The following is a 26,509-nucleotide window of genomic DNA, read 5'->3' as shown; positions in this document are numbered from 1 at the left end:
GTTAATTTCATAATACCTGTGGTCCTAGTGGTTTCTAAGCTCCCCAGTAGTGAATGGGTTAAAAATATTTATTTTCCTGTAAAAATTATCAGCAAACCCTAGAAACTGTGTGCCCATCTGGAGTCAATTCTTTAGCAGAAGCTTTAAATAGAAGCAAGCCAATAACAAACCACAACCTGTTCTGTAAAAAGCTGTGCAGCAAAGAAGGTACAAGGATATACTAGTTAGAGTTAGTCAAAACATTTCCGATGGGACTTTTTCTGTCGGGAAATGCTGTTTTTGAAACTTTCAGCAGGAAAGTGTTGATTGTGATGAAACTTCTTTTAGAAAGAAAATGAAAAGGCATTTTGTTATGGTTGGAACAGAACATTGATTTTTCCATTTTGAAAGGACTTTTGTTTCCAAGTGTATTCTATATTATAAATTAATAGAAAATAAAAATTTGAAATGGTAACAAAATGTTTAGATTTTATCAAAAACAGAACATTTTGATTGGCCTGAAATAAAAACATTTCAGAAGGTTTTTGTTCTCTTTCTGATTTGAAACAAAATTTTGAAATGACAGAATTTCCCATTAAATGGAAATTCCGAGTTTCCACCAGCTCTAATACTAGTATATTATTAATTTTTCCATTCAAACAGATACTATGGACCTGGTCTTCATTTCAAATCAGCTGTATGTAGCTGAATGGAAAAATCAGGGCCATGGAGCCTTATTGGTATTACAGCTTTCAGTCTAAATGGGCTCAAACATGGAACTGTGTGGCAGTGATTCAAAATGAGGAATGCTAAACTACAAGAGAGGCCATGGTACTTAGAGAACTAGGGCCTGATCCAGTTCCCATGAAGTCACTGGGAGTCCATTGAACTTAAAGGAATTGAAATAAGCTCTTAGTTGAGGAGAAAGAAAACTGGATGGAATTCTCTCAACAAGTCTAGCTGCTTTACGTTGCATACTTATTAACCTCAGAAGACACTCATCTGATCTAATTTAGAATCCTGCTTTCCCAGCTTCTGCTTTTCTAAAAAGACGAGTACCATTTGTAATGCTTTGGATGCTGAATAGATTTTATTGTATTTCCAGCCGGAGGGGTATGAAGCTCAATGCTTTGCATCTGATGGGTGAAAGCATCATCCATATTCATATCTTTTAACTGGGGGCTCAACTGGGATTTGCAGAGATCTCCTGTTTGCAAGCACTTGAACTCTGGCAAAGGACGAATCCTGCAGAGAACAAACAGAGGCTGGCGGGGGGATTGGGAAAGAAAAAGCGGAGAGAACTCATTTTGCTAGTTTATACACTTCTTTCTGGAGAATGGATACAGCCACATTTGAACCAACACCACCAGTCAAAAAATTTAAAAAAAAAAAAAAGTAAAAAAAATCCCTCTATGAGCTTTATTCACCAAAATGATTCCTCTTGTGGCATGTACAGCTCAAATTAGAAACCAAGAAAGTACACAAATCGTAACGGAAGGGTGGTCTTGTCATTAAAGCACAGGACTAGGACACAAGAATTTTGGATTCTGTTCCCAGCTCTGCTACAGAATTGCTGAGAGCCTTTAGCCAGGTCTCTTTAGGGCTCGATTGTGATTTGGACTAAATACACATGAACATGAATAAGAATCTCCTTCCTTATACCTTGGATCCAGGCATGCCCACTTCTCCCCCCCTGCTCTTAGTGGGGGAGTGAGAGGGTCAAGGAATGAGTGAAACTTTACCCTCACCCCTATCTCCCAGCTTGCTGGAGCCAAAGACCAACAGAAAATTACATACCAAGAGGAAGCAGAGAGGGGATTGTGCCTCAGAATGTTTTGTCATACTGCCTCAGAGGGCTAGAGTGTAACTTACACTCCTTCCTATGCTCAGGGCTGTGCCTAAAGACATGACCTAGCCCTCAGTCAGGCCAAGCTCCCACAGAATGCAGTGGGATCTCTAATTGCTCAGGCATTCTGAAAATCCGGGCCTTTATTTAGGTGTCTAAATTTAGGACAAAATTTAGACACTTGGTGTGACCAGGGTCCCAGAGGGGAGCCAGCCGAGGGAGAGGAATTATTTAAGCTCAGTACCAATGTGGACACAAGAACAAATGGGTATAAAACTGGTCATCGGGAAGTTTAGACTTGAAATTAGACAAAGGTTTCTAACCATCAGAGGAGTGAACTTTTGGAATAGCCTTCCAAGGGAAGCAGTGGGGGCAAAAGACCTATCTGGCTTTAAGATTAAACTCGATACGTTTATGGAGGAGATGGTATGATGGGATAACATGATTTTAGCAATTAGTTGATCTTTAAATATTCATGGTAAATAGGCCCAATGGCCTGTGATGGGATGTTAGATGCGGTGGGATCTTAGTTACTACAGAGAATTCTTTCCTGGGTATCTGGCTGGTGAACCTTGCCCATATGCTCAGGGTTCAGCTGATCGCCATATTTGGGGTCGGAAAGGAATTTTCCTCCAGGGCAGATTGGAAGAGGCCCTAGAAGTTTTTTGTCTTCCTCTGTAGCATGGGGCCTGGGTCACTTGCTGGAGGATTCTCTGCTCCTTGAAGTCTTTAAACCATGATTTGAGGACTTCAATAGCTCAGACATAGGTGAGAGGTTTATCGCAGGAGTGGGTGGGTGAGATTCTGTGGCCTGCATTGTGCAGGAGGTCAGACTAGATGATCATAATGGTCCCTTCTGACCTTAATATCGATGAATCTATTCAATTAGGGTGAACAGCAAAGAATGGGGCAGACAAACTCCAAAGATGGTGGATAATTCAATAGTTAGATTTACCAACCCAGCATAAAACAGCTTCTTTATTACCTCACTGGTTTTCCAAAAACAGACAACACAGTTCCCTCAAAGCAACCCAGCCTCAGACCTCCATCCAGGTACCCAAGTCAAATATGATGAAGATTCCTGAATACCTTACTTCATCACATAAAAGGTTCTACCAATCCCAAAGGATCGGACACATTACCTCCCAGGTTAATGAATATTCCATATCTTACCCAAATAAATGCATACAGCCAATTCTTATTATCTAAACTAAAATTTATTAAAAACAAAAGAGTATAGTTAAAAGATCAATATACATACAGACATGAGTTAAATTCTTGAGGTTCAGATACATAGCAGAGATGGTGAGCTTTGTAGCTGCAAAGAGTTATTTCAGAAATAGTTCACAAGTTATTGTCCAATGTCATTGCAGGGGTTTCAATTTAGGACTAGGATTTTAGTCCTTATTGCTTATGTTTCCCCTGTATGAAGCCTCAAGCAGATCTGAGATGACAGAATCAGGACCCAACGGTCTTTTATACAGTTTTCTAGCATCCACTTGACCACACAGTCCTGGGTAAACAATATGCTTTTGATGTAACCTTCTGTTTTCTAAACACCACCAGTAATTAGTTACACAAATTAACATAGGGCAATTTATCCATTAGGCAGTCTATTACAAACTTTAAAGAGACATATAGACAAGGACATTACTTCACCCAAGATTCATCTAAATGTTAATATTCCCTTTTGATCGCTGAATTAGTAGCTATAGTGACAGACAGGAACTGTTTACATGGGTAGCATTTAAGATACACACAATGAGTATTACTTCTAACAATATAGGTTTGCATTTCAAAATTCTAGCCTGTTTAGCATGAATGGCCCTAATTACCATTCACATGCCTTTCTAACATGACTTTCAAAATTTAGATTTATCAACCCAGCATAAAACAGCTTCTTTATTACCTCACTGGTTTTCCAAAAACGAACTTTAAAGGTGGGCTTTGGGTCATTCAGCCTGCAGGCCATTTAACCCTTTCTGGCCATGGGTTATATTTTGTATAAGATTTGCTGCAATTATATAGCATTGGTAGCAACAATTGTTCGCATGGTCATACTTCAATTAGACAACATCACACTTGGGTGTCTTAAACTACTGTGCCACAATTTCCCCATGTGTAAGAGGGAAACAATACTGTGGGGAACTGCAAGTTTCTGATTTATTTTTATGAACATTGTGTGACTCAGTTTTCCCCTCTCACCTTATATTGCTGCCCACTGAGCGTGAAGGGGTTAATTTCATTCTTGGAACAGATCAAGCAATGCAGTGTCTTGGGGAAGTCACCTAAGCATGGATGAAATTACAGGAATTAAAATCCTAGGAGAGAGAGAGTGTGTGGGGTAATTAATGCAAATCCCTAGACAGGTAAGCAAGTCTGCAGATGTACCGCATCTGGGGTTCCGTTTTGACTGGCTTCAAGAGGCCAGCAAACAACAAACTGAGAATTGCATAAAGAACCCCGCCTGATACAGAGGAGCAGCCACTGCCACTTGATCCAAGAACTGAGCGAGCCTGTATCCAGGAGGGACAGACTCTGCTGAAAGGATTTTTGAAGGACTTTGAAACATATCTACCTTCTGCACAGAGATGCTGGTAAGAGGGGCATGCATAGAAGTGGTTTTGTTTTCAAGATAAGTTCTCTGTAATGCTTTTGTTCAGAATAAATACGGTGGTTTATTTACGGCTGGCAGGTCACTGGTAAGCACTGTCATTGCTCCAGAGAGCTGCACAGCAGGTACTGAACTAAACTTAGACTTCCAAAGGTGATGACAGGTAGTGGCAAGAGGAATTGCAGCCTAAATCCCCAGTCTAGGGGGAGAGGAATATAGGTTCTTGCCCCACAAGGGGTGACAGCTAGAGGCCTGAAATCTGAGTGGGGATGTCTTCAAGGAGTGTATGAAGGCATCAGAGGTACCGTTACCTGGGATCTGTGAAACACTATTTGAGCCAGCCTGTGATGTGTATGCTCATATTTATAAAGTGTTGTGGGATCCTAAATCATGCCTAATTATTTTGATATTATACTATGCTCCTAAACAAATTAAGCACATTCACTGTCATTTAATCTGTTTCTGGGTGGGCTGAGGCAACTTTTCTTTAATGCAAATAGTTTACTGTTAAAGGGCAATGTTTCTCTGACTCCTATTAGTGATTTGGTCTAGATGACCAAACCATTGAGCTTTATGTATTCAGCTTGGGCTCCTATTATCCCGTTCCGTAGAAACCTTGCAGGAGGAGTAAGACTTCACAGGAAACTCCATGTATGGGGTTTCCACTGCATTATCCTCCCAAGGGAGAAGGGTGTGCAAATATGACTGGTGGCATGGTCCTCTCGCTACACAGATGCCCGAGTTCTGCTGGCAAATTCTTTTCCATCCCTGCCTATACTAAGGCACCTGCATGCAGAGCCAGTGCCTGTGTCATGCCCTTTATTCCCCCAGTAGCATGTTTCCACACTTCATACTGGCAGCAGGTCTCCTTCCCTTCCAGTCCTTCTCCATTGGGGGACCAGCTGTGGCTCTGAAGTAACTACTGTTGAAGGCAGCAGTTAAGGATTTTCTGCTCTGATCAACATTAACTTCCAGTGGGTTTTCTGCCGCAAACAGTGCAGATTTTCTAGAGGATAATGCTGGCACTCACGGACAGGGGCTTGGGGGAACAATTCTACCTCGGCTTCACTTCCTCCTTCTGAATTTACCAGCATCGTTTGACCAGTACCTGTGCTTCCTCCTCTTCCTCTCCTCTCCATGAAGGGGATGACTTGGCCCAGTGTAGACAAAAGGGAATTGGAATGTCAGCTGACACACCACAGATAATTGCCTAGCATGCCAATTCTTTCATCATTTCAAGAATGAAGAGAGAGCAGGAGGAGGGAGGGATCAAAAGGACAATGAAAAATGTAAAGGAGTACTTGTGGCACCTTAGAGACTAACTAATTTATTTGAGCATAAGCTTTTGTGAGCTACAGCTCACTTCATCGGATGCAACTGTAGCTTCTAGGTAGTATTTCACATTTGATTTGCAAGCGTCTGTCAACTGTGTGGAGAAAGCCAAACAGATCCATTTTTCCAAGCACACATCATCTGTCCTTTGTTAGCCTTTTATCAAACTTTAATGCAAGTTAACAATCCCACGAGTTCACAGAGTGTCATTTTTAACAATACATCCCAGTCATCTGAGACCTAAACAGCTTCCTGGGAATTCACAGCCTTTGTTAAGATGAAGAAAACACAAGTATCTGCATTGGCAGCAGGAGATGCTATTCAATATGAGGCTACTCAAACAATAAAAACAGTATGTTTAAGTAACATTCAAGTTGCTGCTGGCACCAGATAGCCAGAGCAAGGAACTCTATACACTGTTAATGTGTTGCTATTGATTCTCCATTTTGGAGCTAGAGATTAGTGCACATGACATCATCCACTGAGCTCCAGCCTTAGACGCAAGTAACCATTTGAATTAAGGGCAGAATTCACCTTTGTCTTTGAATTTCCTTGCTCTTGATAGGTTTCAGAGTAACAGCCGTGTTAGTCTGTATTCGCAAAAAGAAAAGGAGTACTTGTGGCACCTTAGAGACTAACCAATTTATTTGAGCATAAGCTTTCGTGAGCTACAGCTCACTTCATCGGATGCATCCGATGAGCTGTAGCTCACGAAAGCTTATGCTCAAATAAATTGGTTAGTCTCTAAGGTGCCACAAGTACTCCTTTTCTTCTTGCTCTTGATGACAGCCTTAAGGTTACTTAGCCAACAGATTAATTTCCCTTCCCTTTATTTGAAGTGTGAAGCAAACTAAGCACAACTAGTGCTCTCACTGGTTAGCTTGCTGCTGAACTACCTCTCAGCCATGGAGGGGATACACAGAGAAGGCTCGACTGTGCAATCTTTACTGTGCACAGTAGAGCTGCTTGGAATATTTTTGACCAGGCCTTTTTTGTTTGGTCTAAATATGCTCTTTTATCCAAGCCTAAACAATTCACAGTGTCGACAGAGTTTTCAGTGGGAAGGTTTCTGAGGCCTAGGGTTGACTCTCCAGTCACTGAGAGACCTGAATCAATAGCAACATTGCTTCCATCCTTTCCCTCTCTGATCTGCAGGGCAGTGTAGCAGCAGGAACATGGTCTCTCACCTTAACTTCACCTTTCTGAATTACTTGCTTCCTGCCAACCAATACCTGCTCAAAAGGGTTTTCTATTGTTATCTGTCCTTAAGTATCAGAGTGGTAGGCGTGTTAGCCTGTGTCAGCAAAAAGGAAGAAGAGTCCTTGTGGCACCTTAGAGACTAACAAATTAATTTGAGCATAAGCTTTCGTGAGCTACAGCTCACTTCATTGGATGCATTGGATGTACTAAGTTACTTTTAAAATTTCAGAAAGGATCCCAATTTTTTTTTAAGTCCCGGATAAATTGCAGAGCAGAGCAGAGCATAAACTAGCTAAGCATGGCTTACTGATGCACTTGTGTAAATAAGTTCCTCCGTGTGCACATTTGAGTGGATTTTTAAACATCCTTTGTAAAAAACATCTTTTTTAAAGAAATGTCAGCAGAGCATGCACCTTGCATGCGAAATGAGAGCAGACCTGATCTGAGCTATACATTAATGATCTGCAAATTTAAATTTTAAAAGCAAAGGCTGTTTCTGAGCAATGCAAAACAACCTCTAAAAATAAGCACAAAAAATGTATCTTTAGCACCAAAATATCTTTAGAAGACAGTTAAATTTTGGATTAAAAAACAAACAAACCCCACAATTTCATTCAAGCTGATCCATCTTTTCAGCCCAGAGTACTTTCACATCATCTAAAGTTTGGGGACGCGGTGGGGAGAGGAAAAAGTATTTAATTAAAATGTTTGTTAAAGATGAATCACCAGGCAACACATTTTTGATTACCTTATTTCCCCAGAACGAGCAGAAGCATCCATTCGATCGGCCCCTTCTGTGAACTGATTGTTCGTTCTAGTCACTGATTGCCCCTGTCAACAATCATGTTGCTGGCATTGCTCCTTGCTCTAGACTGCTGCAACATTAATATTTCATGGAATAGTAATAAAGCAGAGCCAAACGCTGGCTTCTCTAGATGATTAGGAAAGTATTACATTAAATGGATCTGATGCTTAGAGGGAAGCTGATAAACACAGCTAATTCTCTCAGCAGCATTACACTGGGTGCGTATGTAATGAATTTATTGCACAACTGACTTTTTTATTTCTTCTATTTTTCCCTCCCTACCATGTGGGATTTTTTTTTTCCCTAAGTTCATCAGTTTTATTCATACATTAAGGCACTCGTGTGTTCTAAACTGGCTGCTTGCCCATTTTTTCTGACATTTTGGACTTGGAACATCTTAATCCAAAATCATTATAGTAATTAATAGGAATAGGAGAATATAGAACAGGCTCTTTCCTGGAGGTTTCTCTTTGGGTTTCAAGTGCTAAATAAGGCTATACTAATTGAGGGCCAGATTGTTGCATGTTTGCAATGGGAAGGTGTGTGTGTGTGTGTGGAGAAGAGGCAACCAGCTGCTCCACACTTGTGGAACCCATGCAAAAGCTAAGGGCAAGCCAAGTCCTTGTACTCAGTGTCCTCAAATCTAAGATCAAACAAGAGACAGTCTCAGACTTCAGATCATTCAACTTTAAATGTTCATAACACTACTGAACCAATTTTCTCCAAATCTGGCTTATTTTGTAAATCTCCAGTGAGGCATAATCAAGGCAAGACTACAGACTGAAAGTACTGCACTGTCATGTAGTATGTTCAAGTTTGTGTAAGAAATGCTAGCTCATGTGTGTTGTACATATTAACTGACAAATTTTTGTTCATTTATAATACTATAGGAGAGGCATAAGCACAGAGCCATCCCTTGGGTACAGCAAATCGGGGTGACCACTCTGGGCCCCACACTTTCGGGGGTCTCGCAGGCCGGTGTGATTGACTGGCGCAATCAGTCCCGGAAGTGACGTATTCATCACTTCCGCCCTGGGCCCAGCACCCCTTTGGGATGGCCCTGCATAAGCACAAGGGAACCTTCAATCTTTACTCTGAGTACGCCCGCGTTCTTGATTTTTCAACCTTAAATGTTGCACATGTAATAATCCTCCCTGCCCCTGTGATGCCCCTGTCCCCCAGAGTTAAATACAAATTTGTTGTTATGGAAAGGAAGAACCTTGTAAGCTAGTGCATGACCCTGGTGAACTTTCTCCAGCAGAGATGACCGAGTTACTAATGTTTATACAGAATGACATGGTTTTCTATATTCGACCCTCTGCTAGTGTTCTCCTGTGGTTTTACAACCTAACATCTGATGAAGTGAGCTGTAGCTCACGAAAGCTCATGCTCAAATAAATTGGTTAGTCTCTAAGGTGCCACAAGTACTCCTTTTCTTTTAACCTAACATTAGTTATTCAAGCTCACTTTGCCTCTGTAGTTATAGGCAGAATAGAGTAGCACTAGACATCTCATGTCATCTTAAAAATTGTAACTTTAAAACCTCATCAAAGGATGATGAACAGATGTATGGTAGATTGCTCAGATAGGAGTTTCAGCATGTCTAAGGCCAGTGGAAAATTGTGTACACAAATTAAGACATCTTTTGGGGCCTCAACATTTTACAGTTTGAGGGAATCTAAGACATCATCAACATCTTTCTAGCCAAGGCTACTGAAAGGTGGAAAAGAAGAGGGGTACACCACATAGGAAATGTGGGTTCCTTTAAAGCCTCACAAATTATTAGGAAATGTGAGAAACCCTATTAAAATTTCCAAAAGGTGAGGCATCGGGAGTGCTCCCCTACTGCTCTGACATCACTGGCAAGGAAGGACTTCTTTTAGGACGTTAACACCCCTCTGTCATGGCAGCCATGGGGAAGGAAGCCTCCTTCCCCATGGCAGCCATGAGAAAGGGGTGTTAATGCTTAAAAGAAGTCCTTCCTTGCCAGTGGTGTCAGAGCAGTAGATGGATAGAACTGGGGAAAGGACAAGGAAAGGGGACTGGAGGAAAACAAAGCAAGTGTCATGTAGATATGGATAAAGGGCCCCCCAAGATTTGCTACTTTTCCCCAGGCAAAGAAATTTTCTCAGTGGCTGTTACAGAAATCAGCTTCCCTACACACATCAATGCATAATCAATCAACATACAGTCAGTGAACAGTGAGATTAGTTCACAAATTCAGTGAAAACAGTCCTATGGAAAGCGTTAGACAAACTTTAGCCTTAGGAAAGCTATAATTAAGAATAAATGAAATCATTAAAATGCAAATATTAAGATAAAAGGTTAGATCAATCATCCCCCCTTCTTTTGACTACTTTGATGTTCAGGCAGGAGCACTAATAGAGCAGCTGGGGATTTTCCTTGCGTTTACTTCAACAGAACTATGCTGATTTACAGCACTTGAGGATCTGGTCCCTTAGCATTATTGTGGACAATTCAATGAAAACTTCTGCTCATGGCAATCAAAAATGTAAACAAGATATTTTAAGAAAGGGAAAGAGTGAGTAGTGAAGACATCTTTATCTACTGATACCACAGTACTGCCAACTCTCATGGTTTTATTGAGAATCTGGCAATATTTGGCATTTGGTTTTGAAAGAGAGAGATTGCATAAGAATCCCAGCTTTCATTTTAAAAAAAGTGAACTTCTAGCCTCATGATTGCAGAAAAGGCATGGAGGGAGTGCACCCTAAAGGTTAAAAAACAACACACAAAACAAAACGAAAAAAACAACCCACAGTAGGCATATAAAAGAACCTAACATTTGAAAACAAAAAACCCACCAATTGCATGATTTTGGGGGACTGACATTACTTTTGAATACTTCAAGTTTGCAGTGCTGACTGATGTTGTCCATCCTGTTGTGTGACTAGCAGAACTGGGGAAAGAGGCTCAGGCTTCAGGAGTGACTTGGTTTGGTGTGGCTACAGTGATGCAGGATGCAAGCTGGCCTAGGTTGCTACTAGATAAGTGCGGGCCTCTCAGAATGCCTGAGTGGCTTCTATGCATGTTCAATAAAGATCTCTTTCCTACAGCTGTCTGCCTGCTGCATCGCTTATTACTAATAAAGCACACCCCTCTCCCGACAGAGTTTGAAGGGAAAGTCTGTGGTGATTTTTTTTTTCTGAATGTATTGTTTGAGGGATTTTTGGTTGGTTGGTTTTTTGGAGTGGGAGAGCAGGAGAAATGGTACTTGTTTTAGACATATTTTACTTGTTTCTAATGGCCTTCTGTTGGGACTGCTTTCTTCCCACGCAGTCCAGGAACTGACTGGCTGGATTTAGGCGCTGAGATAATGGTAATTAGCAGTGTGCATTACTAGTTTTTGTGGTTCCTTGTGTGCAACAAAGCTATTTTATGTGTATTTTTGTATTATTGTTTTTACTACCAATAAAGCCATTGTGACAAAGTTCCTCCTCTGCCTTGGTGGGTCCTGTGCTTATTGGCAGATTTTCTCACCTCAGAGGTTCACGGCAGCCCACAGTTTGGCCACTTTCGTGGCTCAAATCTGCCGTTCACTCAGTTAGCCTCATCACTGGCCAGCATGGGGAAAGGAAGAACAAGCCCCGCAGTCTCTGCTGATCCACCTAGTGGATTGGGGAACAGGCCAGAGACCTTCCCCACTGGTGGAACCCACAGTCCAGTTTAACTCCTCCGGTATCAAGTAGGGAGTTGGAGGGATGGGGGGAACCTGGGTCCGCCCTCTACTCCGGGTTCCAGCCCAGAACCCTGTAGATTGCAGCTGTCTACAGTGGCTCCTGTAACAGCTGCGTGACAGCTACAACTGCCTGGGCTACTTCCCCATGGCCTCCTCCCAACACCTTCTTTATTCTCACCACAGGACCTTCCTCCTGATGTCTGATAATGCTTGTACTTCTCAGTCTTCCAGTAGTATGCCTTCTCACTCTCAACTTCTTGCACCTCTTGCTCCCAGCTCCTCACACGCACCACAAACTGAAGTGAGCTCCTTTTTAAACCCAGGTGCCCTGATTAGCCTGCCTTAATTGATTCTAGCAGCTTCTTGATGGGCTGCAGGTGGTCTAAACAGCCTGTCTGCCTTAATTGTTTCCAGAAAGTTCCTGATTGTTCTGGAAACTTCCCTGTTACCTTACCCAGGGAAAAGGGACCTACTTAACCTGGGGCTAATATATCTGCCTTCTATCACTGTCCTGTAGCCATCTGTCCCGACCCTGTCACACCATTTATTAAAATTCAAAAATAAACAGGAAAGGGGAAGATGGTATGCCCTCCCTTTGAATACTATAGTCAGTCTTAGAATCACCCTATTTAAAAAAAGGATAACAGCAGAAAAGGAAAGGTCCAGAAAAGAGCGTAGAGTCCCAGAAAGACTTGTGTGAGCAGAGATTAAAAAGATTAGGATTAGTTCGTTTAGAGAGGAAAAAACGAGAGGTGACAAAATAGAAAATATAAATTAATGAATGATTTTGAGAAGGCCAGCAGGATGCACCTACTTAATGCTCTGAAAGTGGACCCAGGGTCAACCAATGAAATCAAAAAGTGATAAAAGGACTTATACAAAAATGCATAATTAATCTCTAGAACTCACTACCACAAGGTATAATTGAGTTTAGTAGAATTCAAGAGAGTTTTTGAATTTATATGAATAAGTGAGAACATCCACAGTTACACTAGGTAAGATAAAAATGTACATACTTATAGTTCAGAATATAAGATAGCCACTATCTGCTTGGAGTTAGGAAGAAAACTTCCCCAATAAGATTGTTATTGCATACTTGTTTATTATAGGGACTTCCTCTTAAGCATCTGATACTGACCACAGTAAGGAGTTTGGACTCCACACATTATTAGTCTGATCTAGTATCACAACCCCTATGTTACTATGTTCCTAAAATTTTAAATAGCATTTGACGTGTCTTTTAAAGTTACTAATTTACATTTTCTATATTGGCTTCACCTTTGTGTCCTTACACTATACTAGCTATTGCAGGTCAATGCTTTGTCCTGCAAGAAAGAAGGGCAGATGGAGAAGAACAAAGCATCAGACCTTCCAGAGTCAGGTACCGTGTCTTTAATTCTGATAAAGTGAGTCCCCCAAGGAATGAGTCCAAGAGGGCCCTAAATGGCAAAATGCTTCTGGCTTGTAGTTCAGTTAAGTGGCAAAGATGGAGAGTATGAAAAGAATAAGATTGCTGTGGAGGTGGAAACAATTAGACAGTTATGCCCTTTCAGAAATACAAACAGAAAGTACGTAGGCACGAGGGGAGCCATGTAAAACATAATTTATGTTTATAAAGTGTCCTTCATCTTCTTCAGCACTACATAAACCTCCAGATGCAGCAAATCCTGGAATCTCTCTCTCTCTCACTCACACACACAGAGAGAGAGAAATACTGGGTAAAGGTGGACACATTTTTTGTTCTGTTACAAAAGATAAGTACAAATTTAAAAGCCTTGGAAGCCAAGACGGATCAGCTAGCTGTGGAAGTCCAAGACAGAATCTGGCCCATTAATTCTGTTTTGTGCCACATGGCTTTACTGAGCAGTGGAATATTCTCCTTAGTAGAGGGAATCCTAGGTTGGAATCCAGCAGCCAGTCCAATCTCCTATAAATCCCTTCTTCTGATTCCTGGCATAAGGTTCATGACTAGAGAGGAGGAGACATGGCCAGGGCTCCTCTTCACCTGGCTGATCCCAGGCTGCCTTCCGTGGACCACTGGCATCCAGTGTAAGTCAATATCTTGTATTGAAGACTGGACTGAGGACCAGGCCATTGCCCACTGGGACCAGAATCAGAAAATCATGAAAGTCACTACCTTTGTCCCCATCTCCTCCAGACTTGCACTGTCAGCAACTTGAAAGATCTGGAAGATCTGAACCACAAGTTTGAACTGAGTTCATTGAGAAGAAATGTGAACACCACACATGAAGTATAGGCCCAAGCTATGAGACGAATCAGGTACAATGATAAATTGTACCTGACTGTAAATTGTACCAATTAGGAAAAGAATGTTTACATAATCATAATGAGTTATTAGAGAAACAAGCCTTGAAGCATTCTCATTCTTCTAGCTATATGTCTATACTGTGCAAAACTTTATGGCGTCTGGGCACCATCGTTCCTGATGTAGAAGGGGATCCCTGATGTTTGAGCAAAAGCTAACAGAAAACTTGAATTCAGACTCCCACTCATAAGTTAATTCTGTCAGCTCTATCAGTTGTAAAAGAAAGAACAATAATTTTAAATCTGGCTGAAACGGGGGTGGGTGGAAAGGGGGAATTTAATGGCTGCCTACAGTTCTGTGATAAAAAGGCCAAAAAAGCTTTATCTTCCCCAATTTGGGGTCAGCAGCTCAGATCAAGAGGAGAGAATTCTAGTCCATTTAGAAAAAGCGTTCAAGGACTTGAATCACAGATGTAGTACTTCTGTACCCGGCTAAGCTTCACATAAGATATAATGCAAAATCGTTAGGGCCTGATTCTCCTCACATCCCCACTTTACATACCATTGACTTACTTAGAGTTACTCCTGATATACTTCACTACTAGGAGAATTAAGATTTTTAGTCTTTTGGGCTTATGAAATCAACTGAAGTGTTGCTGGGTAAAACTGTAGTAAAGAAACAATGCAGAAGAAAGGCTGAACCCATAATTATGGATGTTTATTCATAAGCTATATTTAACTTGTTTAACTTTCGTTAATCAGGAGTTGGGGAAATTACAGTTCTGTTGTAGGACACAAGGCAGTTAAATCTTAGTATTTTCTCCTCCCCCTCCCTTGCATATGTATTTGCATATACAATTTGATTTGGTCTGAACAATATGTGTTACTGACACAGGAGGCAGAAATTAATAAATGAGAATGTTTTCAGAGAAGATTTTTAGCAGGAGACTGTCTTGGCATTGTGCCAGCTTTCCCGCATAAGTAGCAGGCTAACTGCGGAAAGGTGTATATTCCACACAGTGACAGTGACAGAGCTAGCAAGTGGCTTGAGGCTTTTGATTTTTTTTTTTTAAATGTGTAACACTAACATTTACAGACTTACAAAACTGATACTCCATTTTACCCAGCCCCACACCTCAAAATCTTACCCCAGTTTTTACTCTGAAAAGAGAGAAGAGATAGAGGGTGCATAAAGTGCATTAGGGGCCCTTCTATTGCTAATTGGTTTTACCCAGGAGGAGCTCAGATACTAGGGTGAGGGTTTTGTACTGCAGTCCATAAGAAAGATAATCTGGACAGGGTACTGGTATGTATGGATTTCTGGCATGTATCTAATCTATGGTGAACAGGGTAAACAGTTAATGAGGGTATTGGTGAAATACAGCTGGGTCTCCAGTCTGTGGCGGGATGATGGTTGGAAGAAGGATGTTTTTCTTGCATACATGTACAGATTAAGATGCATGACATGGTCTCTTACTTTTAGGGAAAAGCTGGCCTGGTAGAGGTTCAGTTCTTGAGCCTGTAACAGGTGGGTTGTTGGTAGTTTTCAGGGCAGTACAGAGTGTAAAGATTTGGTAGGGATACTGAGGAGCTGGGGTCTATACTGGAAAGTAAGCTAGGGATCAACGGGGGAAGATGGGACTGCTATAGGCAAAGGGTGGGCCGAAATAAGCTCTGTGTTAGTGTCTCAGTACCTAACTTTCTGACTTTAAAGTTTGTTTTTTTTTAATTTTATATAGCTGTAACTGACTTAAAGCTTTTCTTTGGAAAATTTCTAGGTTGTTGTTCCTTCCCCCCCACAAAAACAACTGCGCTCAAGAATACGCCCAGGGAAGGATCAGCTGGTTAGGCTCCAACTACTAATTTGTCAGGTTCAGACTATGTCAATTGTTATTGTCAATGGAAAGCTGTCCAGTAACTTATCATACTAGAGCTGTGGTTAGATTCTGGGAAATGGTAAAATAGATTTTTGACTAGCGTGAGGAGACTTAATCCGGATAGATTTGTTGGTTTTGACTGCAGTTACTTCCCCCAACTCTCCCTCATTCACACAACTTCCTCTTCCTGCTTTTTGGGGGTGGGCAAGTTTTCTTGTGGGGTACAGAATTTATAGAAGTAGTGTTACTGGACCTCCAAGAGATCTGAACTTGCAGTCATGTAACCTGTGCTGATCATCTTAGAATTCAGTCACCTTAGGAAGACACATAGGTAGGTTTGCACTGGGCCATTGGAAACCAGGCATTTACATCCCAGTGGAGCAGAGGGCCTCTTTTGTTTCTTACAGAGGACATACATATACAGCTTGTCTCTGCTCAATTCCCCAGATACAATCTATGAAGTATGACATCTCAGCACTCGATTACTTCTCCCTGCTGCTAAGTGTCAGTGATGAGGGCAGGCATCTGTGGGCCCACTCACCACTTCCACATGTCTTCTGCATTGGACTCATCTTATACCCCACTCAGCTATCCACGAGTCTCCCTGTACCATTACAATCTATTGGCCACAGTCACTGTTGTCTAGTGAGGAGCAAGAATCACTCCCCAGGCCTGAAGAAGGACTAAAGTGCACTATGGCTTTGATGACCCTCTTCCTTAAAAGACCCGTAGAGTCATGGAGAACACCTGAAACCTCTTACAGGAAAGCAGCTCCTTCCAGTGCCCTGCCTGAGCAACCAAGGCACTTAGCACTGAAAGCAGCTATCAAATCCTCTCTTCACTCCATCGCTAGCAAAGTGAGTGACTATGAGGGCATGAGTGTGAGAGTGGCTGTTGGGTAGATCTCAGACGGTGAAATAGATATGGAGTAGAAATGGAGGAAGAGACTGGAGAAATAGAAAAAGAAGTAGTCAGAATAAAGTGGAGAAGTTAGGAGAAATTGTTGCAATGAGCAGATGCCAGGAGAGGGACTGAGCAGAAGGGAAAGATTAAAAAAAAAAAAAAGAGAGAGAGATAGGAGATAAAGAAAAATGCAGGAGAGGATGTGGCAGATGAAAACAGGGAACAAACAGACCCTGAAAGTTAGAATGGAAGAAAGAGAAAGTCAGAAGAACAAAAGCAAGACATAGTAAATTGTATTAAAATATTTCATAGGAAAATGAATGTCCTGTCCTCCCCAAAATTACATTTAAATTGATGTGATGTTGGATTATATGAAATTCATTCTGCCCTTCCCCCCTCTCTGTGGAGGTTTTGGACCAAAATATCTACACCATCAGATGAGAGGGGAATTTAAATAAAGGGCTATATCATTTGGGGGAGCACAGCAGACTTGATAAGCACAATCAGTATAGCAGGTAAAGTTTGTAGCTTTGGTGAGCCCGGTATTTTCCCCCACCTCCTGTGGTGTTCACAACAGTTGCTGGGAGAATTTGTAACTTCTGCAAAGTCTCCAACGCTGTTTTCATCAGGAGAGCAGTGGAAATGATCAACTCCACCTGCCTAGCAGGTAATATTATAATCTCCACTGAGGACTTGACGGAGACCCATCATAGGGAAAACTGATGTTGAGTAGCTATGAAGTTTAGAAACCAAAGTTTGTGATGAAATAGGTTTCAGAGTAACAGTCGTGTTAGTCTGTATTCGCAAAAAGAAAAGGAGTGTACTTGTGGCACCTTAGAGACTAACCAATTTATTTGAGCAGAAGCTTTCGTGAGCTACAGCTCACTTCATTGGATGAAGTGAGCTGTAGCTCACGAAAGCTTATGCGCAAATAAATTGGTTAGTCTCTAAGGTGCCACAAGTACTCCTTTTTTTTTTGTGATGAAATAGGCATTTCTTTTTACTTGGATCACAATAATGTGTTTAATATGTGAGCAGGGTGAAATTCTGATTCTTCTTTGTTTCTAGGTGCTTGGAATTTGTAAATGAAGTACACTGTCATCACTTACCAAAATTAACTGGGCTTTTACATGAAGCTGTGTGTTTTTAGACAGAGAGCCAGATTTTCAAGTACTTGGCTTCCACAATGGGTAGTGGGGGAAGAAACAACCAACAAAAAATCCTCAGCCACCAACATGCTCTTTTGAAAACCTGCCCCCATGTTTACTATTCTACTCCATTTCCCCCTCCAAATGGACATTGCTCTACAGATATTATGTTACACATACATTAAGTTTCAGTATGTAGACAAAGATTTTTCCCCAATGAAAGTAAATTTGGGGGAAAACCTCAGAATAAAAGCAAAAATCTCCTGGCTAGTCCAATTTACTTCATATTTTTGGCAAAAAGGCCTCTGGCCTGAACCTAAAGGGGAGATATTTCAGGTCAAAAGGTACTTTTGTGGGAAAATTAAAAAGGGGTCTAAACTGGACTCCAAATGGAAATGTTCTCTAACTTTAACTATGCAGTCACTGAGAAATAAGTGTTAGCATGTTCCATCCATAAAGCTCCAAGGTGGGAAAATAGCATTCTCCCTATTTTATAGTTGGGGAAACTAAGGCAGAGAGAGAGAGAGAGAGTAATGTGACTTTTCCCAAGGACACATGAGTCACAGGCAGAGCAAAGAATACCTCTGTGCAATACCTATTGGTGGATGCTGCCTTCAGCAACAGTCTAACATTAGACAATGAACATCTCTCGTTAGCACAAATTGTGGAACTTTGCACTTCTGAAAAAGACTTCAGAGACTTAACTTTTCAGTGCTGCTTTTATTTCTGCACAGTAAATCTTAGCTATCAATCTGAGCTAGTAGTGAAAGGCTCCTTATCCCATTAATAATCTCCTTGGCTATCAAGTATCAGGAATTTTTAAAAAAAAAAGTTTTATTGTGTGAATAACCTGTAAAATCTCTTATGCTCTAGTAATTAAGCCATTTCCTTCTGTACAGATGTTAATTAAGCTGATGAGTTGATGGCTTGACAGGCTGAAAGTTGTAGTAGTGCATACTATATTTGACCCAGTGACTCACTGCAACGTGTTACTGCTGGTGTTTAAGAGATTGGAAGTGACCTGGGAAACACCAATTTGATACATTTTCCCCCTTGTATATTGATCAGAATTAAAATTAGCAAAAGCCTCAGGGTCATGCCATTGGTGACTGAGCTGAACACATGGTGAACACAGAGATACCAGTACTATAATTGGCTGAGAGGTAGCCTATCCAGGAACAGTCTTCTCAGCAAGGATAACCACTCTGAGATATTTCAGAGTGGTAGCTGTGTAAGTCTGAATCAGCAAAAAGAATGAGGAGTACTTGTGGCACCTTAGAGACTAACACTTCATCGAGATAGTAGATAACACAGTAGGAATATAGATATAGATATATATGCACACAGAGTACATGAAAAAATGGGTGTTGCTAAAGCCCGCTTCATCGAATGCGTGCAGTGGAAAATACAGTAGGAAGATATACACACACACACAAAGTACATGAAAAAATGGGTGTTGCCATACACACTATAACGAGAGTGATCAATATCAATAATAGCTCACCTTAATTGATCACTCTCGTTATAATGTGTATGGCAACACCCATTTTTTCATGTACTCTGTGTGTGTGTGTGTGAGAGTGTGTATATATCTTCCTACTGTATTTTCCACTGCATGCATTCGATGAAGTGGGCTTTAGCCCATGAAAGCTTATGCTCAAATACATTTGTTAGTCTCTAAGGTGCCACGAGTACTCCTCAATCTTTTCCACTTTGAGATGGTGATTGCACTGTAATATACACTGCTTGCTTTAAGGTATATTACAGTCCTCAGAGCCTCAGTGTAACAAATGTCTGCTGAACTAACGAGGGAATTAAGGCATTGGCCATATCCTAAGGGAATGAATTTCTTCTTCTAATATGAAGCATATTTTGTAAATTGTAGGATGTAAATTTACATAATCTTACATATATTTGCATAAATCGAGGCACAAGCCATTAGAAGTAGGTGCCTTCCCACTTTATGTTGATACCAAAACAAAATTCACTCGTGTTAAATAAAATAATACTATTTGCAATGGTGTTCCTATTTTACATTGGCAAATCCTTAGAAGGGGAGGGACAAGTCTTTTCATGGTAACAAATACAAGGAGGTGGGAAAATATAGTGTTTCTCCTGACACTTTTCCAACAGTAGTATAGAGGTTATTATGATTTCAGTGAGGCTCTGCATGGGCACAGGGGTTTGCCTGTGCATACCTACTTGCAGAAGCAGCTTTAATGATCACTTAACTTCAGAAATGTCAATGTCATGCCTTTAAAATAAAACAAACCCCACCACACACACACAGAGCTACATAGTGATGTTGTTTAGAAGAAGCATAACAGCAGATAAAGTATCATGGAATAAACAGAGTCCAAATAATATTTTTTTTTCCCTGCTGAAGACTTTGTCCTCTCACCTCAGGAGGGAAAAAATTTTTTTTTTTTTTTAAATGGAAGAAAAAGGTTATTTGTTAACGTAAGTGAAAATATACTCTATCCTCACTCATACCCTTTTTCTCTACGCCTGCCTTAGACTGAAGTCCTTGGGGTAGAGATTATGACTTCCTTTGCATGGTGCCCAGGGAAATAGAAGATGAAATAAGAAGCGACTCTAGGTACAGTCCAAAGCCCATTAAAATCAAAGTGATACCTTCACACTTTGGCTTTGGATCAGGCCCTCTCTGCCTTCAGATGAAAATTTCTTGGTTTCAGCTCACAGCACCCATCACTAGGGAAAGCAACAGATTACTGGAAAACCCAGCCAGGCATGCAGAAAGATCCAAAAAGCCATAATCTACTTGGCAGAACTATAGACTTTGTAAATCTATGGCTGGTGTGGTTGGTTTGTTTTCAGAAAGCATTTCAGGCTTTTCACATTATACCCTGAATCTCAGCGGCTGGCACTGATGAGGACTGAAGGATCATATTCAGTATAGGGTGGGGGTCCCTCTCTCTGCTGAGATCAGTAGTAAAGGAATTTCAGGGAATAACCTTGGAGTTTGTCTCTTGAAACCATGGCAACTAGCATTTCTTCCTGTAAAATAATTTCTTGTCTCACAGTCAGCCATTACATGACCCCTTCACACTCTCAAGTTGATTCTCTTTAACAAAAAACAAAACCTGCTACAGAAGGTAAATCCTCCATTGGTTATTCTTAATGCTAAAGCCTGAATTAATCAATTGAACAACATTACTTGCTAACAGCTGAATAATAAGCTACAGACCAGCCCTTGGACTATGGTCCCTCTTTTTTTCCCCTGGATTACCATGATTAAAGTCTGAAATAAATGTAGACATTCTTGGTGAATGACTGTTTGTCTTTTTAATTAGAATCTGACTGTAGATGGGAAACAGCATTCAAAGGTTACACTGGATGCTTTGTTGTCTAGTTTGAGAATCATGAACACTGTTATTTCCCTTTTTTGAAGGCATATAAAGGGGCCAAAGGTTATTTGCATGTTATCTGTTCTTCAGTTAGTCAACTAGCGTAATTCCCAATAGCTTCCCAAAGTAAGGGCCATATTGTGCCCTCAACCTATGTGAATAATTCCCATCAGCATCAACATTCCACTTGTGCAAGGAAAGAAGGGCCTTGTATGGCCCTAAAAGTTGAAAACTGAGTCTGTAGCAAAGAATTGATAAAGACTGGTACAGTCTGAGCAAGGGACCTGACACACAGCACAGAAGGCCAATGTCCTTTCTTGTTCCTGTGTACGGTGCCTTTAAATGTAATGGAGTCTCCATGCCTGCTGCAGGGCAGTCTTTGAGGCGTCTGCCATTTTGTGTTTCGTGTCACATGCAGAAAGTTACAAAGGAAATCACTGTGCTCTCATATGAAGGTTTTATGTTTTTTTTTTCCTTAATCTGAAATAAAAAAATTGTCTAGAGTGAAAATTACATATTTTGCACTGTTAGGTAAAGACCCTTTCCCCAAAGCCACAGTTTTAGACACTCCACATGCACCCAATCACAGTTTCAAAGATGCCACCCTGGCCCCTTTTGAGACTCACCTAAAATGTGTCTCCTAACCAGAGCACCCGGTCTTTAATCCCACTCCTCCATGCTGGATGACCCTGCCCCTCGCCTCATCTCCCCACCCAGTTCACTCTCTGGGTGGTCTGCCCAGTTAACACATCCCAGTGGATGTTAGCTGAGTGGCCACTGTCATCATCTTTGAATCTTCCATCTCCTCCTCCCCACGTATGAAGGTTTAATAAATTCTGCTTTGCTTCTTTCTCCACAACATTTTGAAAATCCAACCCTTTCCCCAACTGCTAAGATGCTTGTCCATGGTTATCTATCAGTTTGGTTACTGCAGCATCCTCCTCTTTGGCCTTCCCAATATTACCCTTCTCACTTCCCTGCAATCCAGCCAAAGCTCAAATGCTAAAACTATCTTCCTCACCCAGCCACCAGATGACACCACTTTTCCTTCACTTGCTCCCTTTGCCAACCATTGCTTCTTTCAAAATGGTAGGGCCTTGAAAGTAATCTCATTTCTTATTGTGTCCTCCTTTGCCCCTCAAGGCAGCTTGCCAGCACTATCACCCTTTTCGTTTCCTTTTTCCCCTCTGCTGTCTTCTTTTATGCTGCCTTCCAAGCATAGACTGACATGCCATTTCCAGCATACCAGAACCCCACCTGTTGTCATCCAAATCCCTTATGAAGAATCTCTCTAGCTACAAAGCCCATAAACACTAAACCAGGTCAGTCAAATGTCTTTTTGTCCCAAATGTTACCTAGTTGAAGAATGGGGGCGGGGGGTGGTATACTAGCTTAACAACTTTTTCTGGGTCTCCCCAGTACATCTTGCCTTATCTGTGTCTATCTTTTAGATTGTAAGCTCCTTGGGACGGGAGTTTTATATTTTTTCCCCTCATGCCGCACTAAGCACATCTCTGGCACGTATATAATAGTCTGTTAATTCTGTTCCAAGGGCCATCATAGGAGCTAGGCAGACTGTTGAGACAGTGTTACTCAGAATTTGACATTCCTGCATGTTACCCCAGAAGTTTACTGTACGGCAGTCAGCAATTGTGTGTGGTTTTCAGCTGGCTGAGGCTGAACAAACATTGCATAGCTAGGAAAAAATATTAGGCCCTGAGAGGCAAGGCCAAATAACAAAACTGCAAACATGCAGTTATGTTATCAGAATGGGAGGACAGAATAAGAAGTGAATGTACTGTGAGAATAGAAGGAATGTTTGGATGGCTGACCTTGGTCTTGAGCGCTTCTGATATGTAAGATATTGTTATGACTACTCATTATCTCTTATTAAAACATTTCTAGTTTTGCTGAAAGTAGAAGAATTGGTGACCTATTAGAGGTTACTATGGTGACCCACTAGGAGTCACTATAGGTTATGTGCTTTGTTTGAAGTTAACTATAAAAGATTAGGTGAAAGAATTTGCTTTGGACCAGTCCAAGGAAGTTTTCTTTGGGCAAGGATCTGACAGCTGAGTTCCCCAGCGGCTAGATGGAAGGTGCCCCCCCCCCCCCCCCCCGAAGACCAGCTGCTGAGCCCTTGGAACCATTTCAGACTTATTGGGTAGCTATACGTTTTTAAGTGCTTTAACCCAACTGTGACAACATGCGTGCACCTAAAATCTAATAAAAAAGTAGTTTTAGATGAAAGCATTCTATCTTGCTTGTATCTATTATTTATCAGACAAATAAACTGTGCCCCCACTGATTTATTCTTGGCAATGCCTGGAGAGAAACAGTAACTTTACCACCGCATTGGGTTCTGAAAACCCTGGGTAACAACAGATGGGAGGTAAAAGTAGTGTCAGGAGCAACCTGACACCTTCTTCACTTCCTGACAGTAGTGGCAGCACTAGGAGACTTGCTAGGTAGCAGCAGCACAAAGCAACAGCATGAGTAGAATTTAGGTGACAAGAACTTACCATGGTAAATTCTGAATGTGTAGAGTCTTAATCCCAGTGTAGTGGCAAGTTCTAATAAATTTTTTTATTACAGTGGTCATGGTTAATATTTTCCAGTTTCACCTTATATTGCGGTACTTCAGCATTTGCAGTATTCCCTATATTTTATATCTTGTCTATTTCAAACATTTCTTAAACTGTCTAGAGCCAAGGATAGGGGCTTAAATTATAAAATGAAAAATAAAAATAGTATAGGAAATAACTCAGGAATTCTGCAATTAATGAGGTAACATTATTTAGTTATCTAAGACAATTGTCAAGTTTTTATGCTCAGCCTCTGTACATCTGCTTAGAGGAGGGGAAGAATATCATACTTTATTATGCACATCCCCCACCCCCACCCCCCGGTTTATATTAAATATAGAAATACTAGTTATTTAAACACCTTCACTTGTGATCTCAAAGAGCTTTACAAAGTTTAATAAATTATGACTCTCAACTACCCTGCTTGCTAGATGAAATTTACCTAGAATGTGAGGTGCGGTAAGGATGATGTTTTGAGATCACAAAGTGCAGCCACCTCATGGGTGTAACATAACAGCTATTTAACAATGCAAAGCAAAACTACATGGCAGTTTAGGACAATAATTGAAGGAGAATGTTGTACCTAACTAAAACCAAAGGAGAATTTTGAAAGATAAAATATAATTACCAGAGAAGAGAACTTGCCACTACACTGGGGTTAACACCCCTACACATTCAGAACTTACCATGGACCCCTAATAATTTTAAAATGGCCAGAACCTACCTAAAAGATAGCACCTCCAACCCCACAATGCCCTCTACCCCAGTACTGATTCAGAGGAAATTTGTCACCTATAGAATCACCAGCATTACATTCTGCAGCAAATGGGTGTTCACTGGTGGTCTTAAAATACTGTTTTAAAGATTTGCTATACTCACTCTGGGACCAACTAGCAGCAAAAAAAAACCCTCTCTCGTCGATGAAGCCAGTGACAGATTAAATACCTGTTGTTTTATATACCATCCGTGCTACAAATAAATGTTACTCTGCATAATACTGCATACACTACGCTATTCTTGTTTTAGACCTTAAAAATCACACACAATTGAAGACTAGTTTTTAAACTTGAATTTCAACATTATTTTTGAGGCTGCTATTGCAACACCTGGTACAGGTAGAAACCAGTGCTTTCACGTAAGTAGAGACCTGCACGGATGCAAAATTTGGATCTGCATCCATCCGTAATCCACAAACATGGTCGGTGGATGTCTGCAGATTTGCAGGGCTCTACATATAAGATTCATAGTATCTCAACCAGTAACAGCTGTGTTTAGTAGACAACATTGGTCTACTAAAATGTCAGAATTGCAGTAGAATAAACCAAGATGCTAAGCAGAAAGAACTAGTTTTTAAATCATAGCTATTCTCTAAATTATTAAAAATTTCTTCAATTTGGTTTTTACATCTCAATAGTCTCACCAAAAAAAAAAAAAAAACCACAAACCCCACAACCAATGAAGACAATATCAGAGAAACAAAATCTCCCCTTACTTTCTTTGGGCCATTACAGGTAAGCAGTTCCCTTGTCAGGGCTCAACGCTAAGAATTCAATACCTTGCAGGATTGGGGCCTTTATAAGCCCAGTCCCATAGCGGTTCTGTACTAGTGGATCCCTGCACCTATGCAGAGCCCCATCAACTTCAACTGGGCTCTGCGAGAGTGCAGGGATTCATTTGCCTGGGGCAATTTGCAGGATTAGGGCCTAAAATAACATCAGAATTGGATTTAAGCAGCCTTTCAGATTTTGTTGGGAGAGGGAACCACAACAAAGACCCAAATATTTGTTGTTTAACTTTTTTAACTGCTCAGTATTTCCACATTGTGTAAATACAAATACTGGAAGTGATTCTGTCACCTGCTCTTGATGTTTTGAAAAACCTGTGGTGGGAGCAGCACTGAGTACACTTAAAAAACCTGTGATCAGAAAGAACAAAAAAGATTCAATTATGCTTTCCAGGGCAATGGATGTTTGGTATCTTTTAACTATGGATTAGCAAGTTGAGGACAAGACAGAAAAATAAGTCATACACTCAAATACTAGGAGAAAAACAGGTTTCAGAGTAGCAGCCGGGTTAGTCTGTATTTGCAAAAAGAAAAAGGAGTACTTGTGGCACCTTAGAGACTAACAAATTTATTTGAGCATAAATTTGTTCATAAAACAGAAATTGCTACCTACCTCTTGAATGCCTCTGCTACTTCTATCCTGAGAGGCTGTTATTAATCCCAGGTCAGTACCTGTAAATTCCCTGCCCCTACTCTGCAGCAGGGCTGAAGCAAGGGGAGTAGACAATCCAAATGTTCTAATTCAGCCCCCTCTGCTTGCAGGGCGGATGTTATGGAACAATTTTTGTGAGATGTCCAACTGTCTTGCTGCTACCCTGATGCAGGGCTGACATTAATCTCACAGACCTGTGCTCTATCATGGAAGGCAGCGGCAAAATTCCTTACAATCCACAGGAGCCTGGAAGGGACTTTAACATGCTTATTCACTTAAATTGAAGTCACACACTGAACTTTCTGCTTTGGCAATCTGAAATCACATTTTTTTCCCCTTCAGCTCTGGACCCTGTTTCCAGCTAACTGTACCTTTAACCAAACCCCGAGATGAACAGGTATCTTTTCAACTAAACTGCCAATTGTATTTTACGTTAGTGTGAGCACGACTCAGACGCAACCTAAATTTGATGCATTTTGGTGCCCGCTTTGGGACTTACAACTACAAAACCATATGAGATGCTAGGAGGTATAGTCTCTCTTGGGAGGAAGACAAGCTACGTAGGAAGCATGAAGACCCAGAAACGGCTGTAGGAGACTGGATGTGAAAGCAGCAGGCACAGCTGCTCAGCACACCCGAGAGAGACTTTTATTTGTACTTTTAAATATTGT

At 41.0% G+C, this 26,509-nt stretch overlaps 1 long non-coding RNA gene across 1 annotated transcript in view; it reads right to left on the bottom strand.

The window, feature by feature from the left end:
* LOC142072203 (uncharacterized) overlaps positions 1-26,509 on the bottom strand; it is a 77,231-nt gene that overhangs the window by 47,599 nt on the left and 3,123 nt on the right. Inside the window, exon 2 of the long non-coding RNA XR_012668603.1 lies at positions 4,031-4,113. This is a non-coding gene — a long non-coding RNA (uncharacterized LOC142072203). The remainder of the gene's footprint in view (positions 1-4,030; positions 4,114-26,509) is intronic.

The sequence above is a fragment of the Caretta caretta genome, chromosome 5, assembly GCF_965140235.1.
Source record: "Caretta caretta isolate rCarCar2 chromosome 5, rCarCar1.hap1, whole genome shotgun sequence".
Lineage (NCBI taxonomy): Eukaryota > Metazoa > Chordata > Testudines > Cheloniidae > Caretta > Caretta caretta.
The sequence above is the reverse complement of the archived record's forward strand: the minus strand, read 5'-3'. Positions and strand labels throughout refer to the sequence as shown.